Raw genomic sequence first — 26,888 nt, 5'->3', positions numbered from 1 at the left:
ATGTCCATTGAGTCGGTGATGCCATCCAACCATCTTGCCCTTTGTCATCCCCTTCTCCTCCTGCCTTCAATCTTTCCCAGCATCAGGGTCTTGTCTAAGGAGTCAGCTCTTCCCATCAGGTGGCCAAAGTATTGGAGCTTCAGCTTCAGCATCAGTCCTCCCAATGAATATTCAGGGTTGATTTTTTTAGGATTGACTAGTTTGATCTCCTTGCAGTCCAAGGGACTCAAGAGTCTTCTCCAATACCACAGTTCAAAAGCATCAATTCTTTGGTGCTCAGCCTTCTTTATGGTCCTTCTTTATGGTCCAAAACTCACATCCACACATGACTACTAGAAAAACCTAGAAACTCCATAATAAACGATGTCCTTTCCACCCCAGGTGCACTCCATCTGATACTATTGCATTGAACAAGGCAGACAGAGACACTTACCTCATGGATGTTTTATCACATTAAGGTAGAGACAAAAAATTAGTGATCAAGTGAATAAGAAAAACAATTTCAGACTTTTGTGCAAACATTTAAAATAATAAAGCAGGATAATATAGAGTTGAACAGTGATGGGAAGAGAGGATTATCATATAATATGTACTACAGTTTCTAAAGAAACATTTTAATGATTAATATGCAAGTTGAATAATCTCTATGCAATCCTTGCCTTTGGTATAACTTTTTTGAATGTAATAATAATCAGATAGCAAGCAGGCCTTTTTGCTGTGTGCCCCACATCCTCAAAGGTAAGTAGATATCTGAATATCTTTTTATAAGTGAGGCTTAACACCTTCTTTGGGGAAGGAATGTCTCTGGCTCTCAATGTTCTGGAAATAGGAAAGATCAATAGATAGAGGTGAACCCACTGAGGAGTATATCAATTTCCAGTCATCCCTCTCTACAGTCCTATGCTTCACCCATACAACGATGCATGTGGTTTCACCACATGAAGAGTTAGTCTAGCCCTTTGTTTTGCAGAGAATACCAGTTCATTAGTCTCTGGGACCAGACGGATCAGCTGTTGTAGCCACTCTGCAAAATTACTTTTACTAAATTCCTCAAATTCAAACTTCACTACCAGGTTCCAAAATATCTCTGGCCCCATTACTTTAAGTTCTATTTGTGCCTTTCAGGATTCCATTTGGGCTAAAATAATTTTTTCTCAAGAACAAATCTCTTTAGTCAATTTAGTTGTAAGTACCTAAACTCTGCTGTCAATTAACCATCCTCTAGCCATATTTGTCTTCTGTAAAATTTATTGACATTCATTGTCTGATCATGTCTCTTTTCTCATTCCCTTTGTTCTTGTAGGTTTCACAATACCCTCTTTTATTTCTTAAAAAGTTAATAACCTTTTACTTTTGTTTTAATGGTGTAGGCAGGATAAGTAACAAATATATATAATTTGCTCTGTTTCATAAATTTCTTTTTTTAATAAAATATTAAAACAGAATCATAATAACTTTCAAGAAAATAATATCTTCAGATGGACAATATCATTTATTATTTACTTTTGCTCAGTGATTTTCACCTAAAAAGTGAATCCTTGCAATAATTTCACATACCTTATAAATAATCTTGAGCTTAAATGAAATATTTTATGTGTTACAATTAAAGATGATTTTGTGTGTATGATATCTACATATAATTTATTTAATGGAATACAAATTTAAAGAGTGATTCTTAGTAACATTCCTGAAAAAAAACAAGTGTTTCCCAAACTCTGAAGTAATATTAACACTGAAAGTTTTGAATATATATGCATTATACATTTTGCCTAAATCTGCTCTCTATTTTACAGGTATAAATTCAATATAGAAATTGAATCATATCAAATAAGAATATATTAGGATATTAAACATAAAAGTGTCAGTGCATTGTTTGGGGAAATAAAAATGCATGCTTCTTTTCTCACTATCCTTTATTAAACTGCTAAGTTAAAAAGTCATATTTTATAAAACATACTTTAATTTAGATCAGTTATATTCACTTTTAATTTGAGAAAAAGCTAAGTATCATTAAACATGGTGATAAATGCATGGTAAATATTTTAGTGACCTTATTTATAAAAAGTCACAAATTCAGGGTTGAGTAGGAGTATTGGAATATAGGAACAAAAATCCAAGAAAGTAACTTGCCTGGATGTGGCATCCCTTAGCACAGAGGGACTAATTTTATAGAAATTATTAATACTACTATTCTAAAAATCAATATTGTAAGTATGTGATTAGTGTGTAGTGATTAGCCTATTCAACATATTTCACATTTCTATTAACCTCAACATAAATTACCCACCTACAAAACAGAATTACAGAGAAATAATTTGTTTTAGCTTTTCAGAACAAACAGAATTTAGACTAATAGGAATGAGAACTGAATTCATTGATTTGATATCAAATCTTTAAGATGCTCAGTTTATTGATTTAATGTATTGTCTCTCCTAATGCCAAACACACTAAGCATTAAAGAGAGTGACTAAAATAAATAGTTTCTCTATTCTCATGTAGCTTAGAAATCCATGAATGTAGGTTTCAATCACAAATTAAACAGTTGAGACAGTAAAATATCCACCTGTAATGCAGGAGACCCAGGTTTGATCCCTGTGTCAGGAAGATCCCCTGGAGAAGGAAATGGCAACCCACTCCAGTATTCTTGCCTGGGGAATTCCAAGGATACAGGAACCTGAAGGCTGTGGTCGATGGGGTAGCAAAGGGTTGGACATGACTGAGCAACTAACACTTTTGTTATTCTTGTAAATATTTAGTTTCCTATATGTAATGAAGATAAGCTCTTATTTTAGATCTCACAATAATTATTATTAAATTATTTTTATGAATTTGTTTTGAAAACTGGGAAAGCTTGAAATGTGCACTTACTATTTAATACAGTACAAGTTTTCATATATGTGAAGTATTGCTGCAAGGAAACGGCAACATTTTTTAAGTAAAAATGTCAAGATTTTAAAATTTAATGGAGTATTTTACCCTAAATGAATAATTTTCATTAACATATAAATATTCTGATTATCCTCCTCTGTTAATCTGGGTTCCAAAGACAATAGGTGAGCATGGGAAAAAATGGAACTGAACCAGGGAAGGAGAAAAATAAAAAAACAAGGTGACAAGTTAGTGAACTGGCCACAACTTCACAAAACATCATCTGTGTTAGGTCATGTCAGATATCTCCATCTAGACCACGTGATATCCCTGAATCTCCAAGTGTTTGGTTGGAAGTAGGAAGGACAAGAAAATCATCTTCTGACTCCTTCATGAGTGCAGAATCTCACTGTGGGTGTCTCTGCAAGATGCTAATTTCCTGAATTTCAAGACTCTTGTTCTGACCCTTCTTGGCAACTTTAGGGAAGTCAGGGCCTCCTCCAAGAGCTCTCAACCCGCCATGGTGCACACCACGGTCTCTCTTTTTACTTAGCACTAGGAATACGTTCTCCTAGATCTGTAGAACAATGGTGGAATTGGTGGCCGAATCTTTACACCAATGAAATGATCCACTCTGCAATGAAGCAGAGCAAGTTGCCTAGAGAGGGTAGGGTGGAAGAAAGAGCAAGGGCCCAGTGGTTCTAATTGGATGTAAATCAAAGTCCAGTATTTCACCCATCACTCTCTGTCTCTCTTTTTGAAGAGAATGACTCAGATGTTTCAGGTATATTTTTCTCTGGATCTAACCACAACATACTTTTGTGTATTTTTAACATTAAATCAGTTATCATAGTGAAAATTAACATGTATAATGACATTAACAAATTGATTGCATTTGAAAATGGAAAACATTAAAAAATGACACAGTAAAGAAAAACTAGTTGATTAGTTATAACATTTCTAGTATTTTAAAATATCCTTGCCTTCTAATTTTAACACACACACATACACAAATTCATAAAAAGGAAATTACTATTTGATTGCATAAATCAGGTTATTTTTTAATCCTTAGCAAGAGGTATATCACATTGAATTTTTTAAAAAGTTTCCTTGCCCAAAATTTATTTCAGTCTTTTATATAAATTTGAAAAGAAGAGACTTTGGCTGCAGTAAAGTTAAATATGAAATTATGTTAGTACTTTTCTTTAAAAAATTAACTATTTCCCTGAAATGAAAAATGATAATGTAATTTCCACAATGTAGCCTTATTTTTCCAGGAATTTATGGCATGCATATATGCAGCTTAACAACTAAACCTATTCTTTTTCCTCGATACCATACAATTGATCAATATGACAGTTCATCTATGTTGTCTTTCACATTTCATGTTATTTGCTTACTGCCTAGCAACTTCCCACTGCTTGATGAATAGAAACTATATATGGAAGTAAATAATGTATTAAGATGGGGCTTCCTATGTGGTGCTAATGGTAAAGAATCTGTCTGCCAATACCATTGATGCAAGAGATATGAGTTAGATCTCTGAGTTGGGAAGATTCTCTGGAGGAGAAAATAGCACCCCACTTCAGTAAGGTAGCAAAGAGAATGGCATGGCTGAGCACAAGGAATGTATTAACAATGTTCTTTTATTTATGTTCTTGTCAGTATCTTTATATTCTAGAAAATGAATTAGCAAAATAAATATAGAGTCATTCTTAATGCAGTTTTATAAAACAAAGAGAAATAATCCAATATTCCTGTCTTAAATAAAATTCATAAATAAAGGAGTTTTAGATGGATTAGGTACATTATGGTAACTGATTACAGCTTGTATGATAGACTGAGAAGAAAGTCAAGCACATGGTTTTAGTTAGTAAATTTTGGCATTTGAATCTGTAAATCTTAACTTTGTATTTTTCATTTTACTTATTTAGAAAAAAAGATCATTGTTGTTATAGTCATTAAGTTGTGTCCTACTCTTTGCAACCCCATGGACTGTAGCCCACCAGGCTCCTCTGTCCATGAGATTTCCCAGGCAAGAATATACTGGAGTGAGTACCCGTTTCCTTTTTCAGGGGGTCTTCCTGACCCAGGGATGCAACTCATATCTCCAGCATTGCAGGTGGATTCCTTATCGTTGAGCTACCAGGGAAGTCCACAGGGGGGAAAAAAATTAAAAAAGAAAGTGCTTTTTTTTAATACCTGCATACCTGTTCTGTTATTACCTGTTCCCTCGTGGCTGAATATTCTATAGAGTAGCACTTTAATCTCTGTAGAGGAATTATGCAGTTGATATGTTCTGAATGTGGACATATGGTAGATTGTGATTCTTCAGGAATGAATAGCTTATTACCACTGTTGCTGGAAGGGCTTCTGAAAGATAATCCTTGACTTTGTTTCCTCAACTCACACAGCTCTATAGACTCAACCCATTTTCTGAAATCCCATAGAGTCAGCTAGCTGAGATGTAAAATGAAGTTACATCACAGTTCAATTTTTCTAGCTGCTAATATTTGCTTCCTTCTTTTTCCTTCACAGAATTTTATTCTAAAAGAGCTCCCTAATAATCATTTTATTTTCATCTTATAAGCTGATTCTTACGGATTTCAACCAGTGAGACTATGTGAAGAGCAATAAAATGTTTCCAAATATTAGAACCATAGCTCACATTGTAGATAAAAAATGGAAGAAAATCATTATGACCTGTCTTATTTGAGACGTAGATTGTAATTTCATTCTCTTTCTTCCTAGCAAAAGTTCATTACTTGTTGAACAAGAGAATGTGAAAGTGGGAATGTTGTGGAAATTCAAAGGCTGGGTTACAAGAAGACTGTGGTTTTAACTTTAGTCTCTTACAGCATTCTCTGAGAGTCTTAATCCATGGTATCAGTTCAGTTCAGTTCAGTCACTCAGTCGTGTCCGACTCTTTGCGACCCCATGAATCGCAGCACGCCAGGCCTCCCTGTCCATCACCAAATCCCAGAGTTTACTCAAACTCATGTCCATTGAGTCGGTGATGCCATCCAGCCATCTCATCCTCTGTCGTCCCCTTCTCCTCCTGCCCCCAAACTCTCCCAGCATCAGGGTCTTTTCCAATGAGTCAACTCTTTGCATGAGGTGGCCAAGGTATTGGAGTTTCAGCTTCAACATCAGTCCTTCCAATAAATACCCAGGACTTATCTCCTTCAGGATGGACTGGTTGGATCTCCTTGAAGTCCAAGGGACTCTCAAGAGTCTTCTCCAACACCATAGTTCAAAAGCATCAATTCTTTGGCGCTCAGCTTTCTTCACAGTCCAACTCTCACATCCATACATGACCACTGGAAAAACCATAGCCTTAACTAAATGGACCTTTGCTGGCAAAGTAATGTCTCTGCTTTTTAATATGCTGTCTAGGTTGGTCATAACTTTCCTTCCAAGGAGTAAGCATCTTTTAATTTCATGGCTGCAATCACCATCTGCAGTGATTTTGGAGCCCCCCAAAATAGTCGGACACTGTTTCCACTGTCTCCCCATCTATTTCCCATGAGGTGGTGGGACCAGATGCCATGATCTTAGTTTTCTGAATGTTGAGCTTTAAGCCAACTTTTTCACTCTCCTCTTTCATTTTCGTCAAGAAGCCTTTTAGTTCCTCTTCACTTTCTGCCATAAGGGTGGTGTCATCTGCATATCTGAGGTTATTGATATTTTTCCCGGCAATCTTAATTCCAGCTTGTGCTTCTTCTAGCCCAGCGTTTCTCATGATGTACTCTGCATATAAGTTAAATAAGCAGGGTGACAATACACAGCTTTGACATACTCCTTTCCCTATTTGGAACCAGTCTGTTGTTCCATGTCCAGTTCTAACTGTTGCTTCCTGGCCTGCATATGGGTTTCTCAAGAGACAGGTCAGGTGGTCTGGTATTCCCATCTCTTTCAGAATTTTCCAGTTTATTGTGATCCACTCAGTCAAAGGCTTTGGCATAGTCAATAAAGCAGAAATAGATGTTTTTCTGGAACTCTCATGCTTTTTCCATAATCCAGCAGATGTTGGCAATTTGATATCTGGTTCCTCTGCCTTTTCTAAAGCCAGCTTGGACATCTGGAATTTCACGATCCACATATTGCTGAAGCCTGGCTTAGAGAATTTTGAGCATTACTTAACTAGCATGTGAGCGCAATTGTGTGGTAGTTTGAGCATTATTTGGCATTGCCTTTCTTTGGAATTGGAATGAAAATTGACCTTTTCCAGTCCTGTGGCCACTGCTGAGTTTTCCAAATTTGCTGGCATATTGAGTGCAGCACTTTCACAGCATCATCTTTTAGGATTTGAAGTAGCTCAGCTGGAATTCCATCACCTTCACTAGCTTTGTTCATAGTGATGCTTTCTAAGGCCCACTTGACTTCACATTCCAGGATGTTTGGCTCTAGGTGAGTGATCACACCATTGTGATTATCTGAGTCGTGAAGATCTTTTTTGTACAGTTCTTCTGTGTATTCTTGCCACCTCTTCTTAATATCTTATGCTTCTGTTAGGTACATACCATTTAAATGGTATAATAAGTCCAATTATCCCAAAGTTACTAAACCTGAAAGGACATGTGTAAGTGTTTTGCACAGTAGTTTCAGGGGGGTCAGCCCACTGTGTTTTCCTGCCTAGTGACAAGATATTTGAATGAAACCATCTTGGACACACCAGAAGAGACCATAGGTCAGCTGAATAGCATTGAGTGACCTTTGTTGATGCTACATTAAACAGAAGAATCATACTACTGAACACTGAGCATATCTTAATTCATTAAGTTGTGACATAGTAACATACTTATTGCTAAAACCAAACATTTTTACATTGTTATAGAGCAAGAAAAAGCAGAAATGTATTTGGGTAGCAGAAGAAGAATGCTATGTAATAGACTTTAAAAATTATGTAAAACTGTCTCTGGGACCCAGCAGTAGGAAAAAGCTAAAACATTTTGAAGGAATTGTAAATAAAGATGAGTATGCCAAGAAGACTGTAAAGATGAAAAATTACTACAGACACTATTAGAAATGTTGACATGAGAAAAAACAATTATTATTCATTGCCCTACCCTTCAAAAAAAAGTTGTATCTAAAGAGCTGGTGGATTTGGCAAAGGAGATATTTAAGCTGTAGGGTTTAATGTATTTTTAGCTATGTGTGAAAATATATGAATAAAGATGATATTAAAAATTGGACAGTTCAACTTCAAAGCAACAAAGGATTAATCTCAAAAATATACAAGCAACTCCTGCAGCTCAATTCCAGAAAAATAAATGACCCAATCAAAAAATGGGCCAAAGATCTAAACAGACATTTCTCCAAAGAAGACATACAGATGGCTAACAAACACATGAAAAGATGCTCAACATCACTCATTATCAGAGAAATGCAAATCAAAACCACAATGAGGTACCATTACATGCCAGTCAGGATGGCTGCTATCCAAAAGTCTACAAGCAATAAATGCTGGAGAGGGTGTGGAGAAAAGGGAGCCCTCTTACACTGTTGGTGGGAATGCAAACTAGTACAGCCGCTATGGAGAACAGTGTGGAGATTTCTTAAAAAACTGGAAATAGAACTGCCATATGACCCAGCAATCCCACTTCTGGGCATACACACCGAGGAAACCAGATCTGAAAGAGACACGTGCACCCCAATGTTCTTCACAGCACTGTTTATAATAGCCAGGACATGGAAGCAACCTAGATGCCCATCAGCAGACGAATGGATAAGGAAGCTGTGGTACATATACACCATGGAATATTACTCAGCCATTAAAAAGAATTCATTTGAATCAGTTCTAATGAGATGGATGAAACTGGAGCCCGTTATACAGAGTGAAGTAAGCCAGAAAGATAAAGACCAATACAGTATACTAATGCATATACGTGGAATTTAGAAAGACGGTAACAATAACCCTATATGCAAAACAGAAAAAGAGACACAGATGTACAGAACAGACTTTTGGACTCTGTGGGAGAAGGCGAGGGTGGGAATGTTTCGAGAGAATAGCATTGAAACATGTGTATTATCTAGGATGAAACAGATCACCAGCCCAGGCTGGATGCATGAGACAAGTGCTCGGGCCTGGTGCACTGAGAAGACCCAGAGGAATCGGTTGGAGAGGGAGGTGGGAGGGGGGATCGGGATGGAGAATACATGTAAATCCATGGCTGATTCATGTCAATGTATGACAAAAACCACTACAATATTGTAAAGTAACTAGCCTCCGACTAATAAAAATAAATGGAAAAAAAAAGCTTAAAAAAATGTTTAAATCAGAATTTAGAAAATAAATGAAATAGAATTTAGTAGATTTTATGAAGAAAAGCTTTTCTTATTTTCAAATTCTTTATATGGCAAAAAAAAAAAAACCCTCAGAATAATGTCAGGAAGCATTTAACAGGAGGCTTCCTGTGTGCTGTTTTGGATCTGTCAGGAATCCCTTGGTCCTTATTAATTCCTGACTATTCAAGAATTAAGAGGAGAGGCATGCCTTTCCTGGGGCTGAGGAATCCAGGCATTTCCTTTGTTAGTTTCTCATTATGGTGATAAGTACCCTCTTCTCTCTTCAATAGGGATCGCCTTATGTTTTTTAAGTCTGGAATTTTAAACTTTATCTTTGCTGAGAATAACTACCTTGTAAGACAGTATATATGCCTACACCATGTTGATTAAAATACCTTTGCTCCATCAGAGTTTGGGTCCCTGTGTCTTTCTTTCTTTCTCTCTCTCTCTCTATTTCTGGCTGATTTCCTGGAGTGCAAAAGCCGGCTGCGTAACCCAGGGAATATTAGCCTCTTTCCTTCTTTCACTCTTTCATCGTTGACTCCAGACCACCAGGTTCCGGTGCAGTAAAGGACCAACCGAATAAGAAATAGATTCAAGCTAAAATCATGTCAAAAGCGTTGCTTTAAAAACTCTTTACTAAGACCTCAAAAAAATGTAAAAGAATACAGACAGTATACATAGGTGAAAAATAAAGTATTTTATGATCATTCACTGTGCCATAATAATCTAATTCTTCATCTTACCTAGAAAAAGACCTATGTCAAAGAGATCTGTGGATGTTTCATTATCTAATGGAATGAAACCCTATAAGATTCAGAGTAATTCTCTGTGTTTTTAAGAGAATTTCATTGGCAAAAGTACCATCAATTTTTACTGAGTCAGAGACACTTCAAAGTTAAAAGCAGCACTGAGGCCCCCAAACATCTAAAGACAGGAAGCAATCTAAGAGGTCTACTCAGCTACACGCATGAGTTATTTCTTTTGGAGAAAAAAAAGAATATCTTAGAAAATAGAACAAAGAACCCAAGCAATAGAGCCAAAAAGCTTGAAGAATTATTCCCAGAGTGCCTTAATAAAGTAACTGGCATCATATGCTCAACAGAATTTCAAAATTGCAGTGTATCAGTAACAGTTATATGACTACCATTTCCCCACTTTTGAGTCATATATCAGTGAAAGCTATCATCTCCTGTTTGATAATTCCATGTTATGGCCATGAATGCAACTGGAGATAGGGTGCAGGTAATTGGTGTCTTTACTTAATAGGTCAGAGGATTAAGAGGAATTGTATTTGAGAAAGTGTGGCCATGGATCATCTCATTTATATCTGGATCTGACCTGATTTAGATGCTTAGAGACAGAACTTTGAGCAAATGCTCTAATAGAATGAAAGACTGTGCTTTGTAAGAGGTGAAATTTTCATGTGAAAGTGAAATTATTAGTCTCTCAGTCGTGTCCATCTCTTTGCAACCCCATGGACTGTAGCCCAACAGGCTCCTCTGGCCATGGAATTCTCCAGGCAAGAATACCAGAGTGGGTTGCCATTCCCTTCTCCGAGGATCTTCCCAACCAAGGAACTGAGCCAAGACCTCCTGCCTTGCAGAAGTATTCTTTATTTACCATGTGGGCCACCAAGGAAGCCACAAAAGGTGAAGTTTATGTGTGAGAGAAATGTAAATATTTTATGTTGGACTTAATATAACTATAATATGGTTAAAGGTAACTCAATATTTCGATGATCTTCCCACTGACAGGTGGAGTCTCCTTCTCCCCTTGAATCTCATTTGGCATAAGAAATTTGTTTTTACCAAAAAATGTTGCAGATATTATGTTTTGGAACTTCAAAGTCATATATCTCAAGAAGATTTTCATGTTCTAAATGGATTTCTTGACACTCTCAGCCTCAGATCAAAACAGATATCCAACTACCCTGAGTGTGTCATGTCTGAATGGGCATGCTTAAATTTCCCTCTATATATACATGTACATCCTTCCTTAGGATTTCAGGTCAGACCATCAGTCAGCTAGACTTCACCGTGTGACTTTCAAAGCTGTCACACAGAACAAAAGCCTCATGCAGGAGAACTTTGCCCATATTCCTGACTCACAATTCCAAATAGTGACAGATAATAGAATAGCTATTGCTTTCAAATGCTAAATTTTGGAGTAGCTGTTCATCCAGATATAGTGAATCAGAAAAACTTAGAACAATGACAGTCTTATTTGTGATTTGTAAATTTCTAACTACTCCTACAGTGCATGTAATAGTACAAACATTTATATTTAACTCAAGCTTAAAGTCAACATGGGTATCTTATATCCCATTTTAAAACTATAGTAAAACTTGATAAATTTAGAATACATAATTTGACAAAATAAGCCAGAAAAAGCAGAGTGGACAATTAAGTAGTGATGATTCAGTAGAAGAGCTATATAGAAATTTGATACAGAAATAATTTAAAGGCAATAAGAAAAGACTTAATCAGGGAATAATATCTATGCCATTTTACACAGTATGTCAGATTTATGTGTTACCTTATAACACTGGAAACATTTCAGAATGGTTAGAGAATGTGTGTTAATTCAGGTCAAGGGAGTTACTCATATAGAAATAGAGAGCAAATAAATATGTTTAAGCAAAGAGCATTGGTCAGTGTGTGCTCAAGAATGTTAATCACATGATGCTCCTTAGGGTGAATTAGTATAGAAAGAGGACTTCCCTGGTAGTTCAGTTGGTAAAGAATCTGCCTGCAATGTGGGAGACCTGGGTTTGAGCCTTAGGAAGGGAAGATCCCCTGGAAAAGGCAACAGCTACCTACTCCAGTATTCTGGCCTGGATAATTCCATGGACAGAGAGCCTGGCAGGCTACAGTCCACGGGGTCACAAAGAGCTGGACATGACTGAGCAACATTCATGTACATTCACATACAGTATAGAAAGAAAATAAATGTGCAGAAATAATTCTAAAATTATTGCAGTAAGCCAAGTGATTGATTGCAAGTATCTCAACCAATGGAAATGGAAAGTCTGCAGCTTTTGACACAAATTATTTGGTGTTTCTTCAATAGGTCCTCGTGAATAAATGAAAGTAGTGAAAAAAATGGGCTTTGAACTTGAGTTAGTCCAATGAAAGGAAATGCTATTATCATATTTTGAGAAATAAGTGATGAGAAAAAGTTTTGGGAAACATGAAAAACCTCTTTTTCTCTCAACTACAATAAATTGATTTTGTCTTAGTTTGCTTCCTATTCTGAAGTTGAATTAATAATATATTTTGAAAATTGTGAAATTTCTTTTATAAGAAATACTTTCCTAGTTTCACCTTGGGTCTTAAACATCCTTTGAAATATTTTGATATGTGTATTTTCATGAATGTGCATACCTCTTACTGGCTTAAATGCCTTGCATTTATAGTTTGCAGACTAATTGCTCCTTGAAGTCATAGGAAAACCACATACAGATGACTATTTATTAAGTCCTGTAAGGAAACTGCTGCTTTTCCATTACTGATGAGATACTTAGTAAAAATCACTGACAAATTATATCTCTTCTTTCATTCCATTGTATTTATGTATTGTTCTACTGATTCAAAGCTCACAATATTTACTGCACATCTGTTTTACATTTATAAATATACAGAGTATTGCTTCATTCAAAGTTCTAGTCCTTATATTCTTTCTGCCTGATGCAATTACTTCATTTAAGAAAAGGATAGAAATCTAGTTGAATGAGTAAGAAGAAAACAAATGAATCCATAGCTGTATAATTCTTAAACTTTATAACACATACAAGTAGAGTCCTCAAACCCCTGCAGGATGCCTAAACACCTGGTGGATGAGATGGAAATGCAAAGCAGCTTAAATATTTTAATTCGCTTTGCTCAAAGAATTGGAACATGTAACTATACAGTCATAAACTGAATATATGGGCTGCATAAGATATCTCCTCCTAAAATGTTCTTCAATAAATGGTCCCAAAGCAGTTTTAAATACCTGTCAACCTAAAATTGGTAGAGCTTATCAAGATAAATCTAGTGAATGCAATCCGTGCCTCTGGTGAACTGATACAAATGAGCTTTTTTCTTCTTCTTCTGTTAGAATAGAAATCTCAAGGACAATATGTTTGACAAAGGCTTTTCAAGGATTATATACATATATTACTTGTGGGACTGGTTTTCAGATGGCTTTCTGGGGGCTACCTACAGTATCAGTCTGGTTTGCTAGGGAAGATAGTGGTAAATATCCTAGTAACTTTTTTCTTTTCTTTCTTTGCATGAAATATTTAAAAAGCAGATATTGGGTGGAATGCTGTCCTATAAACCCAAAGATTGTAATCCGGTACACTCATGTTGCTAACTTGCCTTCAATGTGTGCTATCCATCTACTATATATTCCTACAAAATCCTTCCTTCCATGAAAGCCAGAACAAACAACAAAATAAAAAGTAGGGCTAAACGTCATTGTCAATTGTGTCTCACTAAGGAAGTTAGAGCCCACTTAAATATTTTTGGCTTCAACCCAGTGGTAACCACTGGCATCAATACTCCAGTTGTTAAAAATTTTATGATTGCAGTTACTTTGGAAATGTTTGGCCCAAGATCTCCTACAGAAGGAATATAGACACTCCTGTCTTTTTTATTCCATATGCTATGTACAAACAAAACAAAACAAAAAAAATAGATTTGGCTGTCACAAAATAGTAATATGTATATATTTTTAGTCTACAGATGATATGAGTATAAACATTATTGTATTTGATTAAACAATGTTTGCACATTAAATGTTTTTATGTACATATATATTAACAACTGCATGTAAAACAGATATCCAAGAAATTAAAACAAATAATCTAATATGCTTTATTTTTTGCAAATCTAGTAGATTATGACACTTATAATTTCTTTATAAATCATTGCTCAATCTATCACAGCCTTGGGGAAATCATGATCTATGAGATCATGATAAATTCATGATCTACTGGCTGGCAATTAGATGGATCATCAAGAGAGAAATCCTGCTTTTTTATTGTGTTTGTAATGAGATGATTTCCTTGCCATCTCAAATTATTGAAGTCTCCAATAAAATTACCCACAAAAATAGATTTGCTTTTATCTTGGATCATCTTGTGGCTTAATCATTATGTGTATTATTTTGTGGGAAAATGTATCTGGAAGTTTACATATTAGATTCACAAACAAATATTTGCAATGTGATATCTTTTAAATCTGATATTTGTTTTTTAAAATAAACATATCTCTTATGTATCAAGATTGTTCAATCCACTTCCATAAACTTGTTAGAAAAGTTAGCCATGTAATTGTGATACAGTTGGACTTCCCTGGTGGTTCAGTGGTTAAGAGTCTGCCTCACAATGCAGTGGACAAGTGTTCCATCCCTGGTCTGAGAAGATCCCACATGCCCCGGGGCAATTAAGTCTGTGTACCTCTACTATTGAGCCTGTGTTCTGGAGTCTGTGAGCTTCAACTACTGAAGCCTGTATGCCATAGAGCCTGTGCTCCACAACAAGAGAAGCCACCACAATGAGAAGCCTGTGCACAACTAAAACTAGTCCCCGTTCTCAGAAACTAGAGAAAGCTGGTGCATCAATGAAGACCCAGCACAACTGAAAATAAGCAAAATATTAAAAAAAAAAAAAGACACATTATCATTAACTTTAATTTTTGAATTAAAGCCAAGTTTTCTAATTTTTTCTTCTTTTCCTAATCCAGGTTAACTAAACAATTTAAAACTAACAATTTAAAAAAAATTGCCAGAGGCAATGTTTATGGACCTTACTTACCTGGAGTAGAAGTGCAACCCTAGTGAAGCAAAATTCAATTAAAAAAGGAAAATGAGGCAGAGGAAGGAGAAAAAGCTGCTTCAGTCATACAAACTATCCCTAGAAAGGTCCTATGAAGCCAAAACATTTTAGAAAAGTTGATGAAAATAGCAGGAATGAGAGAAATTTTTCCCAGCTCTTCTCCAATCTCCTGGCTCCTAAATCTGTCTCATGGGGAATTAATTTCCCAATAACTCTGAAGGGCATTAACAGGCCCTTAGTGACAGAATCTGAACAAAGCCAGAGTTTCTGTTTTACTAGGAAAATCAGAACTATGGTGGAAGCTACTCTTCTCCTATTGGGAATGGCCCAGTAGATGTTAACTCAAAGCCATACAGGTTGGTAGGGAATGTTAAACAACTGGCAATGTTCAGAGATGAGGCAGCATATGTGGCAGCTAGACTTTACTGCTCAGGACACAGCGTAAGCGATCATTGTGTCACTGCCATCGAGGAAGAAGCACAGGTGGCTGAGGCCAGGGTGGGCAACTGGGGCTGAGGTTTTGGAGATACATACTTTGTTACTGGATTGCTCTGCCTTCTTATATCCTGGAGGCTGCTCTTTACATTTCTGATTATTTTCTCTCTTCTTGCATCCTTGATTTTTTGAGCTTGGCCTTTAGATGTTCTAGAAAATCAAGCAAAGTAATAAATACCAGTTATGGAGTCAATAGCATATGATAAATACTAATATGTTTATTAAATCACCACCATAAGTTCCCAACATGTAGTTTGTATGCTATATTAAATAAATATGACCAAGATATATAAATTTGAATGATATGCTCAAGATCAATAGCTTTATAATTTGTAAGACCAAAATGTATACCCAGAACTTCTGAAAAAAAAGGAAAAGTCATGTTTTAAATTCTATACCAAGATACCAAGAGTTGTTTCTGATGTAATGCTTTTCAGCCATCTTAAGTCAGAAAGAAATTGCTTAAACTCACCAGCCTTAGATGGTATGGATTCAATGTAAATATATTTAGCTGCAGACACAATTTTAATAGAATGCTTATAAATAAAGGGAAAGGAAGATTCTTGTAATTGCTCATGTTCCAATCAAGAGGAAAAGCCACAGTTAAGAGAGTCTGTAATCACTGCTTGGTATTCATTGCTGTCTATATTCCATACTAACACTGTTAGATGCTTTTCATGAGATAATGTGATGAGGATTTCAGCTTAATTCTGAGTTAAATTATAGTATTAATATTATATAATAATATTAATGGTGATATTAGCTCATTTTCATAAAATAGATTGAGAACATTTTATTCTCAAGTAGCTTTCTTATTCAACAATGCCTTATGACCCATTAAACCGATGTAAACAATCATCAGGAGCCCAACAGAATCCATGTACTTATGAATGTATGTGTGCATGTTTGTATCTCAAGCTGAAAAAAACCCACAAATAAATCCATTTATAAAACAGGTCATTTGAATGATAAAGCAGGAATGTAGTTTGCCCCATATCAGGACAGATCTTTGAGATCAGCAGTCACTGGCCGTCCACACCGGGAAGTCTTAGGAAAGGATTCTCAGGTATGCAGTACATATGGAAAACAACCTGAGTGTGTACATGTGTGAATACGGACAGAATCAGAAATCTCATCCAGAGTAACTGCTTAAAAGAGCAGAAAGTATCCAATATCATAAATTTTATTTGAATAACTGGTTCAATTTTATGCATTTATTTTGTTAAGTGAAACAAACATTTTCACTATCATTGAAGCAACTGAGAACAGTGTGTATTTCTGACAAAGTGATTACTAGTTATTCAATATCCTAAAAAGCAAAGTAAATAAAATAAGAATTGTGACAGTGAAAATTCAGTTCCTTGACTTACAGTTTTTTTAATAAAAGATTATAGGGGGCTGGAATGCAAAAGTAGGAAGTCAAGAAATACTTGGAGTAACAGGCAAATTTGGCTTTGAAGTACAGAATGAAGCAGGGCAAAGCCTAATAGAGTACTACCAAGAGAAGGCACTGGTCATAACAAACACCCTCTTCCATAACACAAGAGAAGACTCTACACATGGACATCACCAGATGGTCGACACAAATCACATTGATTATATTCTTTGCAGCCAAAGATGGAGAAGCTCCATGCAGTCAGCCAAAACAAGACCGGGAGCTGACTGTGGCTCAGAACATGAACTCCTTATTGCCAAATTCAGACTGAAATGAAGAAAGTGGAGAAAACCACCAGACCATTCAGGTATGATCTAAATCAAATCCCTTATGACTATACAGTGGAAGTGAGAAAGATTAAAGGGACTAGATCTGATAGACAGAGTGCCTGATGAACTATGGACGGAGGTTTGTGACATTGTATGGGAGACAGGAATCAAGACCATACCCATGGAAAAGAAATGCAAAAAAGTAAAATGGCTGTCTGAGGAGGTCTTACAAATAACTGTGAAAAGACGAGAAGTGAAAAGCAAAGGAGAAAAGGAAAGATATTCCCATTTGAATGCAGAGTTCCAAAGAATAGGAAGGAGAGATAAGAAAGCCTTCCTCATGATCAATGCAAAGAAATAGAGGAAAAAGGAGAATGGGAAAGACTAGAGATCTCTTCAAGAAAACTAGAGATACCAAGAGAACATTTCCTGCAAAAATGGGCTCAATAAAGGACAGAAATGGTAGGGACCTAACAGAAGCAGAAGATATTAAGAAGAGGTGGCAAGAATACACAGAAGAACTGTACAAAAAAGATCTTCATGACCCAGATAATCATGATGGAGTGATCACTCACCTAGAGCCAGACATCCTGGAATGTGAAGTCAAATGGGCCTTGGGAAGAATCACTACGAACAGAACTAGTGGAGGTGATGGAATTCCAGTTGAACTATTTCAAACCCTAAAAGATGATGCTGTGAAAGTGCTGCACTCAATATGCCAGCAAATTTGGAAAATTCAGCAGTGGCCACAGGACTGGAAAAGGTCAGTTTTCATTCCACTTCCAAAGAAAGGCAATGCCAAAGAATGCTCAAACTACTGCACAATTGCACTCATCTCACACGCTAGTAAAGTAATGCTCTAAATTCTCCAAGCCAGGCCTCAGCAATACACGAACCGTGAAATTCCAGATGTTCAAGCTGGTTTTAGAAAAGGCAGAGGAACCAGAGATCAAATTGCCAACATCTGCTGGATCATTGAAAAAGCAAGAGAGTTCCAGAAAACCATCTATTTCTGCTTTATTAACTATGCCAAATCCTTTGCTTGTGTGGTTGACAATAAACTATGGAAAATTCTGAAAGAGATGGGAATACCAGGCGAAGTGATCTGCCTCTTGCGAAACCTGTATTCAGGTCAGGAAGCAACAGTTAGAACTGGACATGGACCGACAGACTGGTTCCAAATAGGAAAAGGAGCACATCAAGGCTGTACATTGTCACCCTGCTTATTTAACTTACATGCAGAGTACATCATGAGAAACGCTGGGCTGGAGGAAGCACAGGCTGGAATCAAGATTGCTGGGAGAAATATCAATAACCTCAGATATGCAGATAACACCATCCTGATGTCAGAAAGTGAAGAAGAACTAAAGAACCTCTTGATGAAGCTGAGAGAGGAGAGTGAAAAAGTTGGCTTAATGCTCAACATTCAGGAAACAAAGATCATGGCATCCGGTCCCATCACTTCATGGCAGATAGATGGGGAAACAGTGGAAACAGGGGCTGACTTTATTCTTTTGGGCTCCAAAATCACTGCAGATGGTGATTGCAGCCGTGAAATTAAAAGATGCTTACTCTTTGGAAGGAAAGTTATGTCCAACCCAGACCGCGTATTGAAAAGCATAGGCATTACTTTGTCAACAAAAGTCCATCTAGTCAAGACTATTATTTTTCCAGTGGTCATGTATGGATGCGAGAGTTGCACTATAAAGAAAGCTAAGCACAGAAGAATTGATGCTCTTGAACTATGGTGTTTGAGAAGACTCTTGAGAGTCTCTTGGACTGCAAGGAGATCCAACCAGTCCATCCTAAAGCAAATCAGTCCTGAATATTGATTGTAAGGACTGATGCTGAAGCTGAAACTCCAATACTTTGGCATCTGATGCGAAGAGCTGACTGATTTGAAAAGACCCTGATGCTGGGAAAGATTGAGGGCAGGAGGAGAAGGGGATGACAGAGGATGAGATGGTTGGATGGCATCACCGACTCAATGGACATGGGCTTGGGTGAACACCAAGGGTTGGTGATGGACAGGGAGGCCTTGTGTGCTGCAGTTCATGGGGTCGCAAAGAGTCAGACACAACTGAGCAACTGAACTGAACTGACTGAATTTTCAAAACAGTTAACAAAGAAGAATTTTAAGTAAGTAACATCAAAAGTTATTGAAAAGTTCATCTCTGTATCAGTATGAGTCTTCCTTCATAAATAAACAGAAAACACTCACACTTCTCTCTGTCTTCTTACTTAAGCACTGTACTGGAAAATATTTGTTAGTTGAACAGAACTGAAAGTTTTCTTTGTTTAAATTTAAATTAACTGTGTAGAATATTAGCAATTTAAGCTCTTTTTTTTTACCCTTTGTCAGGCACATTTCTGTATTTTATTAATGTTCAAATAAAATTCTGATTTCCTAACACAAATTAATATTGCATTTCTCATATTAAACCCTTGAGAATCAAACTGCATTTAACCCTCAAAAAACCCAGTGTCTTATTGTGAATTAATGAAGTGACCTTAACCTCTGACTGAAGACTCCCTACAGAAGAGATACAAAAGTTACAAACACTCAAAATTACTATCATTACATGCATTACCTGCATTGCTGGCATGAATATTCAGAAATCTAATGGCATTCTAGAGACCTCGAGAATGTACATGTTTCTACCTCGTGCAAAGCTAGATCAAGAGTGAATAGTATATGATTCCACCAGAGTTATGGCTAAGGTATTTAGTATTACTTTGAGGAAGATACTTCCATGCATTATGTATACAGAAAAAAATAACTCTATATTTCAGTTTCAGGAATACAGAGAAGAAAGCATAAGAAGATATTGAGTGCTGAATTATAATTACTGATTATCCTGTAATTAAACTTAAATTGTTAAACATCTGTTTGAATAGATACTACACAAAATTACTATGATCTCTTTGAATATTAAATAGAAAATGCAGTAACAGTAAATGAAACCAAATATAGATTGCTCCTGATGGATAAAAATGTTTTATATCTGCCTCAGAATGGTTGATACAAGCGTACATTAGAAGGCACTGTAGTCATCATATGTTCATAAAGTAAGATTAAAAATCACCAGATTATTATTTTTTAAATTCAGTTTCTCAAAGTACCAAGAGAGCTAAAAAGAAACATTATCTCAAAGGATTTCAGATTCAATATTTGCAACAGGTATATATGGTGTTTGAAATTTTATAGCAGCAGAAAAGTAATGAAATGGAAATTAAAGTGCACTTGTATACATACTGTTAAGAATATTTTGATATTTAAATTCCAGAAGAGATAAAATGAGTTTACTGTTTTTGCTGTTCTATTTCTAGCTGTTTTGCAGAACTAAAATGTATGTTATTTTAATTTTTGACAAAAACTTGTTCTTTACCTATTAAAAGTGGAATATTGAGCTTGCAAAATAATTAGGTATTTTTATCTTCATTTACCCAATTGTCATTTAAACAGTTCTTCAAGTTAAGTTCTACTGTACTTTATATAATTTGTGTAGTTCTCACAGGAGGAACTTGGTTAAGAATGCTATGCTCATTATTGAATATTTAATCTGCACAAATAATTTAAACTTTTGAGTTAATGAGAATTTTCTAGTAAAACATACTGTTTTGAAACAGAGAATATGTTGGTTAATTTTATAAGAATGAAAATATTGAGTGCAATATATTTGTAGATATCTCTGTCCAAATGTCCCTTGAAATTCTATAATGAACTAAGACAAAATATATAAAAGCTTTTATTGAATTTTTTTCTATTGTGCTGACGCATACAACTCCCACGTCATGTCACCATTCAATGTTAAACTGCACAAAATTATTAAGATTTTAGTTCTTCAACTCATATTTAACAAAATGTTAGTTTCATATAGAGCATATGTTAAAGGTAAAGTTCCCATATTTGGAGATTACACATTAGAAATTTTAGTGCTTCCCCGAACTTCCCTGGTGGCACAGTGGATAAGAATCCACCTGCTAATGCAGGGGACATGGGTTTGATCCTAGAGCTGCACACTGCAACTCCTGAGATCGCGTGCTCTAACTACGAAGCCTACGAATTTGGGGACCTTGCTCTGCAAAAGCGGAAGCCACTGAAATGTGAGGCTCCTGCAACACAACAGAGCAGCCCCTCACTCCCAACTAGAGAAACGCAGTGTGCAGCAAAGAAGACCCAGTGCAACAACAACAAAATAATAATAAATTATTTATTTATATTAAAAAGTTGTAGTAGCCTTCCCTGGTAGCTCAGCTGGTAAAGAATCTGCCTGCAAGGAGGAGACCTGGTTTGATCCCTGGGTCAGGAAGATTCCCCTGGAGAAAGGATAGGCTCCCCACTCCAATATTCTTGCGCATCTCTGGTGGCTCAGAAGGTAAAGAATCCGCCTGCAATGTGGGAGACCTGGGTTCAATCCCTGGGTTGGGAAGATCCCCTGGAGGAGGGCATGGCAACTCACTAGAGTATTCTTGCCTGGAGAATCCCCAGGGACAGAGGAGCTTAGTAGGCTATGGTCCTTGGGGTCGCAGAGTCGGACAGGGCTGAGAGACACAGCACAGATCATCAACTTTAAGCATCCTTCAACCTCTGCTTTACACAGCTACAGAATTTAACAGGAAGGGTGCCCAATCTGAAATGCTTCAGTGAAGCTGACATGGTTACATTAGTGTGTAAGGATGGAATTTCATATCCTGTGATCTATTGTACCCTGAGTTTGAGCTCAGGAGAAGGATTGAGCTCTCTGTTAGTTTATGGAAGATTTGCTGAAAATTTAAACAAAGGAATAAACTTGTTTCTCGATTCTGCTTGTTATACATGATATTCTTTCACTTGTATCTTGATATCTATAGCAAAGCATGTGTTTTTATGAATAAGATAGCAAGAGGGTTTTATTTACCTGTTAGAAGACAAATAATGTAAAGTTTTAGTTGGTAGTATTAATGAAAGTAAATCGTTACATGTAGATATCTTGGACATTCTATAGATCACATGTGATGTACATTAAAAATCATTATTTTATTAATATTATCCAAATTATTTATCCTCTATAAGTAACAAACATTAACACACAATGAAATATTTAAATACACAAAGTAGACAGAATGCTGGAGAAGAGACTATGTACTGGGAAGCTGAAGAATTTGGAGATAATTTCGGAAAAGATACAGAAATGTTAGAACCAAGTTACCCTTCCTGTGGGTCATACTGAAATGGAAATTGGCAGAAAGTAGCCTTTTATGCTCCTGGAAAGTCAAGAGTGGTAGTAAGTGGGTGAGACAGTTTCCAACTAATTCACAATTTTATTTACATAATTGTTTCGAGTTAGGTCCTTGAAGTCAGCTACAGATTTGAATGCTGGACAAAGACTCACACTTCCTTAACCTCCAGATAGCAGATTTTTCATCTGCTACATCATGTATTTTTCACAAGCAATCTACTTGGTATACATCACACATTTATTTGACAAATAATAGATAAATGAACACCATGTGCCATCTATTCAGCTAGCCGTTGGGGAATAAAGTCATAAAGAAAACCAGACGACTATGTATGCCTTCCGTAGGAGTACTAAGAGTTCTTGAAATATTGGTTATATCTTCTCTGTGTTTATATTCAATAACTACCTAATTTTCTTAATTCTAAAAATTCTTTTAAGAATGTTGTTTATAAAATAGAGTAGTGAGAGCTATCCCACATGTGCATGAACTCTATTTCTATAGAAATTTAATAAATCTATGTCTTTCATCTCTAAGGATAGAAGATATTTAATGTAAAATCTAAAATATATACTTGGTATATCATGTTTATTTTCACTAGCCAAGAACCCCTTTACTTATATTAGAAACTAGATAGAAAGGAAAATACAGACATTTTTATCTCAGCCATATGCAGTTTTCCAGTTTTCCACTGAGGGTTACGTGTCAGAGTGACTTAACCAAGTTTCTTTGGAGTATCATTCATTTTTTCTTGGAATATCATTAATTTTTAAATTATAATAATGAAGTAAGCCTATTTGACTCTTTATAACATAAAGGAACAAGTGAACATATTAATTAACATAGTTCTAAATGTTTATTTTAATCCCATTATGTTTCCCTAATAAGCTATGTTTCTTTGAATATAAACTTGCCTGATTAACTACAGAATAAATGTCTGGACATAGAGGTCATTCAAAATTACAGATTATCTTTGTTGATGCAATCCTAACACTACCTAACTGAACATATCCAAACTGTCCAAGTCCAAATTGATGCCATCAGAAACACAATCATAATGTGCATTAAATATAGCTAACAGCTGAAAGAAAGTAAAAAAAAAAAAAAAAAAGCTACAGCAGGGTAACAACAGATGTTATGTGGTCAATTTGGTGTTCTGGATGTAAAGACAAGTGAAGGAAACTAACATATGGAGACCTGAGAAAGTTACTATCAGTGCAAGGAGACACATTGTGAGAGATTTGCCATGCTGGATCAGTCTGAGGTTTAATGCACTTGTCTGTATGACAGGCTAGATGAAAGCCAGTTCCTTTCCACCAGTATGCAGTAAAGACTCAAGCTTTTAGGTTTAATCTTAAAATTAATTTGATTTATCCTGATCTTCTTTAAAAGACACAAATTAATCCTGAGATAAGAGCATTTTCTACCATGTCAGCATTTCATTTTAAAGAAGGTTTAATATCATCAAGCTACTTTTGCACTAAGGAAAACTGCACATTCAAAATACACATTACTGTATCTTGCCCTTGTTTTCTCCCCAGTAAGGTCTGTGACACTTAGCCAGAATTTTATTTAGAAATTAATCGGGTTTTTATGTAAACATACCATTATTTGTTTAAAATATAACCAGATATTGTTTACATTAATTTAACAAAGATGCTATTTATAGATAAATCAGCTTTTTCTTATCCTAATCTAGACAAGTTTTGTCTGAAAATATTATGAACTAAGAAAGCGCTAATATTATTAACACTTAAACTTGCCTTAAATTTTTCTATTCTTAATGTCTTTTAAAAATTCTATATTGGACAGTCTTTTGGACTCTGTGGGAGAGGGCGAGGGTGGGATGATTTGGGAGAATGGCATTGAAACATGTGTGAAACAAATCGCCAGTCCAGGTTTGATGCATGAGACAGGGTGCTCGGGGCTGGTGCACTGTGATGACCCAGAGGGATGGGATGGGGAGGGAGGTGGGAGGGGGGTTCAGAATGGGAAACACATGTACACTCATGGCGGATTCAAGTCAATGTATGGCAAAACCAGTACAATATTGTAAAGTAAAATAAATAAACTAATTAATTTAAAAAATTATATTCTCTGGATTCAAATATATCTCTATATTTAACCATATTCTATGATATTTAGGTTTTTAACAAATATACTTGTTTTGTAGGAATAAAAAAGCAGGTTTAATTCCTTATCATTTCAGTCATCCATATCAGTAAACTATTTGAATTTGATTATTTTGAGGGGAATACAACTAACTTCCTTATTTTTCCTAAGTAACTCAAGGCAATAGCATCCACTGGAAAACACTTTTGAATTTTAATCATAGAGCAGCAAAAATAGTAAGTATCTAAAATAACGGTTTACAAGCTGCACATTACCCTAGTGATGGCAAATGTCATAGAAATATTTTAAGAATAGCAGCTTTCTGGTTCTCTAATAATAATAATGAGTTTACCTTATTTTCCATGCCTAGCAGAATCACTAGGAAAAAAAAATAATCATAAGACAAGAACTTTAAAAGATTTGATTAGATGTATTAAGGACAGGAGTAACAGGGACAGTGGTATAATGAACACTGCAGTCAGGAGGGCCTGGAGACGGGTCTCTGAAAGCATCATATGGGTACACCAAGTAGAAGATGCTGGCCTAATACACTAGCTGATGGGAGTGTATGTCCAAAACAGGAACAGGAGAGAATCTAATAGATGGTGCTCTCTTGACCTTGAAGCTGAACAATTGAACAGGGAACTCCAAATAGCTTAAATCTATCATTCAAATATATTGATTATATATATTAAATATACACAGAAGAACCTTTATGAATTGAGTGTGTTTATAAAAGTGTATACCACTGTGACATAGCATAAAATAGTCAGAAATAATAGAGATATCTCATATTTTCTAACAACTATTTTTTTTCTAATTAACATGCTCTCATAAACATGTGCCAAGCTATTCTTGGTTAGTATTTAATGTTTAATGGTTCTGCTGCTTTGTGCTCAGTGTGATAGAATACTGAAATAATAGCAGCTACACAGATAAATTCATTCAATTACTTCATACAAAACATGTGTCTGGATTTAGCCAGTTCTAAGGGCTGGGTTGTGAAGTTTGATTCCAGGAAACTTCATTAAACATCTTTGATTGTTTTGGCCTGTTTTTCCTGTAAAATGGTTGTAGCCATTTCAATGAGCTGTATTTAAAATACAGATCAGTAATAAATAGAATAACAAAAACCAAAAACAGATGAATGTTTATCATAAAACTCTTCTCTTTCCCAGAAAGTCTCTCTCTCTCTCTCTTTTTTTTTAAAGAGAAAAAGACTTTTCCCAGAAGTGCCACATCAAACTTTCCCTTACATCTTAATAGAACCGAGTCGTGTGCTTGACCCAAACCAATCATTAGCCAGAGGCATCACGATTGAACTGATGGAAAATGACAGTTTAGGATTCTTGACCTGTGGTTGAGGACAATTTACTTGAACAGACTCAAGAATTGCTGTAATGAGGAAAAAGAGTAAATGGCTAATAGGTAGACAACCTATACTTTCTGTTACAGAGGTTGTATATAAGAACAGGTACTTATATTTAGATGACTTCTAATAGGATAGTAGTTGCTTTATTCTTTCTAGAGTGGAATTGAACTTGTAGATTCCTACAGTGAAATAAAATTTACAACATTTCCTAAATTTTGCAACAGCAATTGAATGCAAGAATTTATTCCCATAATTAATTCTATGAGAATAAAAATGAGTGTGAGAAATTTCCTAGATAATTGTATATAATTGTGTATAAATGAAAGCAAATATCTAAAAATAGGACATTAGTTAAATAAATCATCTTCTTTCTATTAAAAACTGTATTATTTCCTTTCTTGAATCCGTAAGTATTGGACAATTCCTCTAAAAATTCCTCAAATTAAATTTGAAAAAGAAAAACTTTTAGGTGACCAAATAAATAAATCAGTGAGGGGAATAGACAAATATCTCGTGCAGAAGAATTTAAAATACTTTATGTACATACACTGCCCTCAAGGAAGTGGGACATAATTTCTCATTCTTAAGTGTGAACCATACATAATGGCTTCTTTTCAAAGAGTTTAATATAGAAGAAGGGAAAAAGAGTAACTTTACAGTGGAGAAATCTGACAAACACTTTCTCAATCAGGTGATTAAGAATATCATTAACAGGGATAAGTCATGTTGATAGCACATACTCTTGACATAATGTGATGAAAATGACTCTTTAATTCTATGGCCTCCTCTCCCAAACTCCAAAACCCAGTCTAACCATGAGAAAAATATCATACACACCCAATTAAGAGATAGTCTATAAAATATCTGACTTCCCTCTTCAAAACAATTAAAGTCTTCAAAAACAAGAAGAGACTGAAAAACTCAAAGGGAAGTCTACTGAGACATGACAAATAAATGTAAAGTGTTATCCTGGATGGAAATAGAACAAAAAAGAAGATTAAGAAA

This window comes from Cervus elaphus, chromosome 5, assembly GCF_910594005.1.
Source record: "Cervus elaphus chromosome 5, mCerEla1.1, whole genome shotgun sequence".
NCBI lineage: Eukaryota > Metazoa > Chordata > Mammalia > Artiodactyla > Cervidae > Cervus > Cervus elaphus.
Note: the sequence above shows the minus strand (reverse complement) of the source record.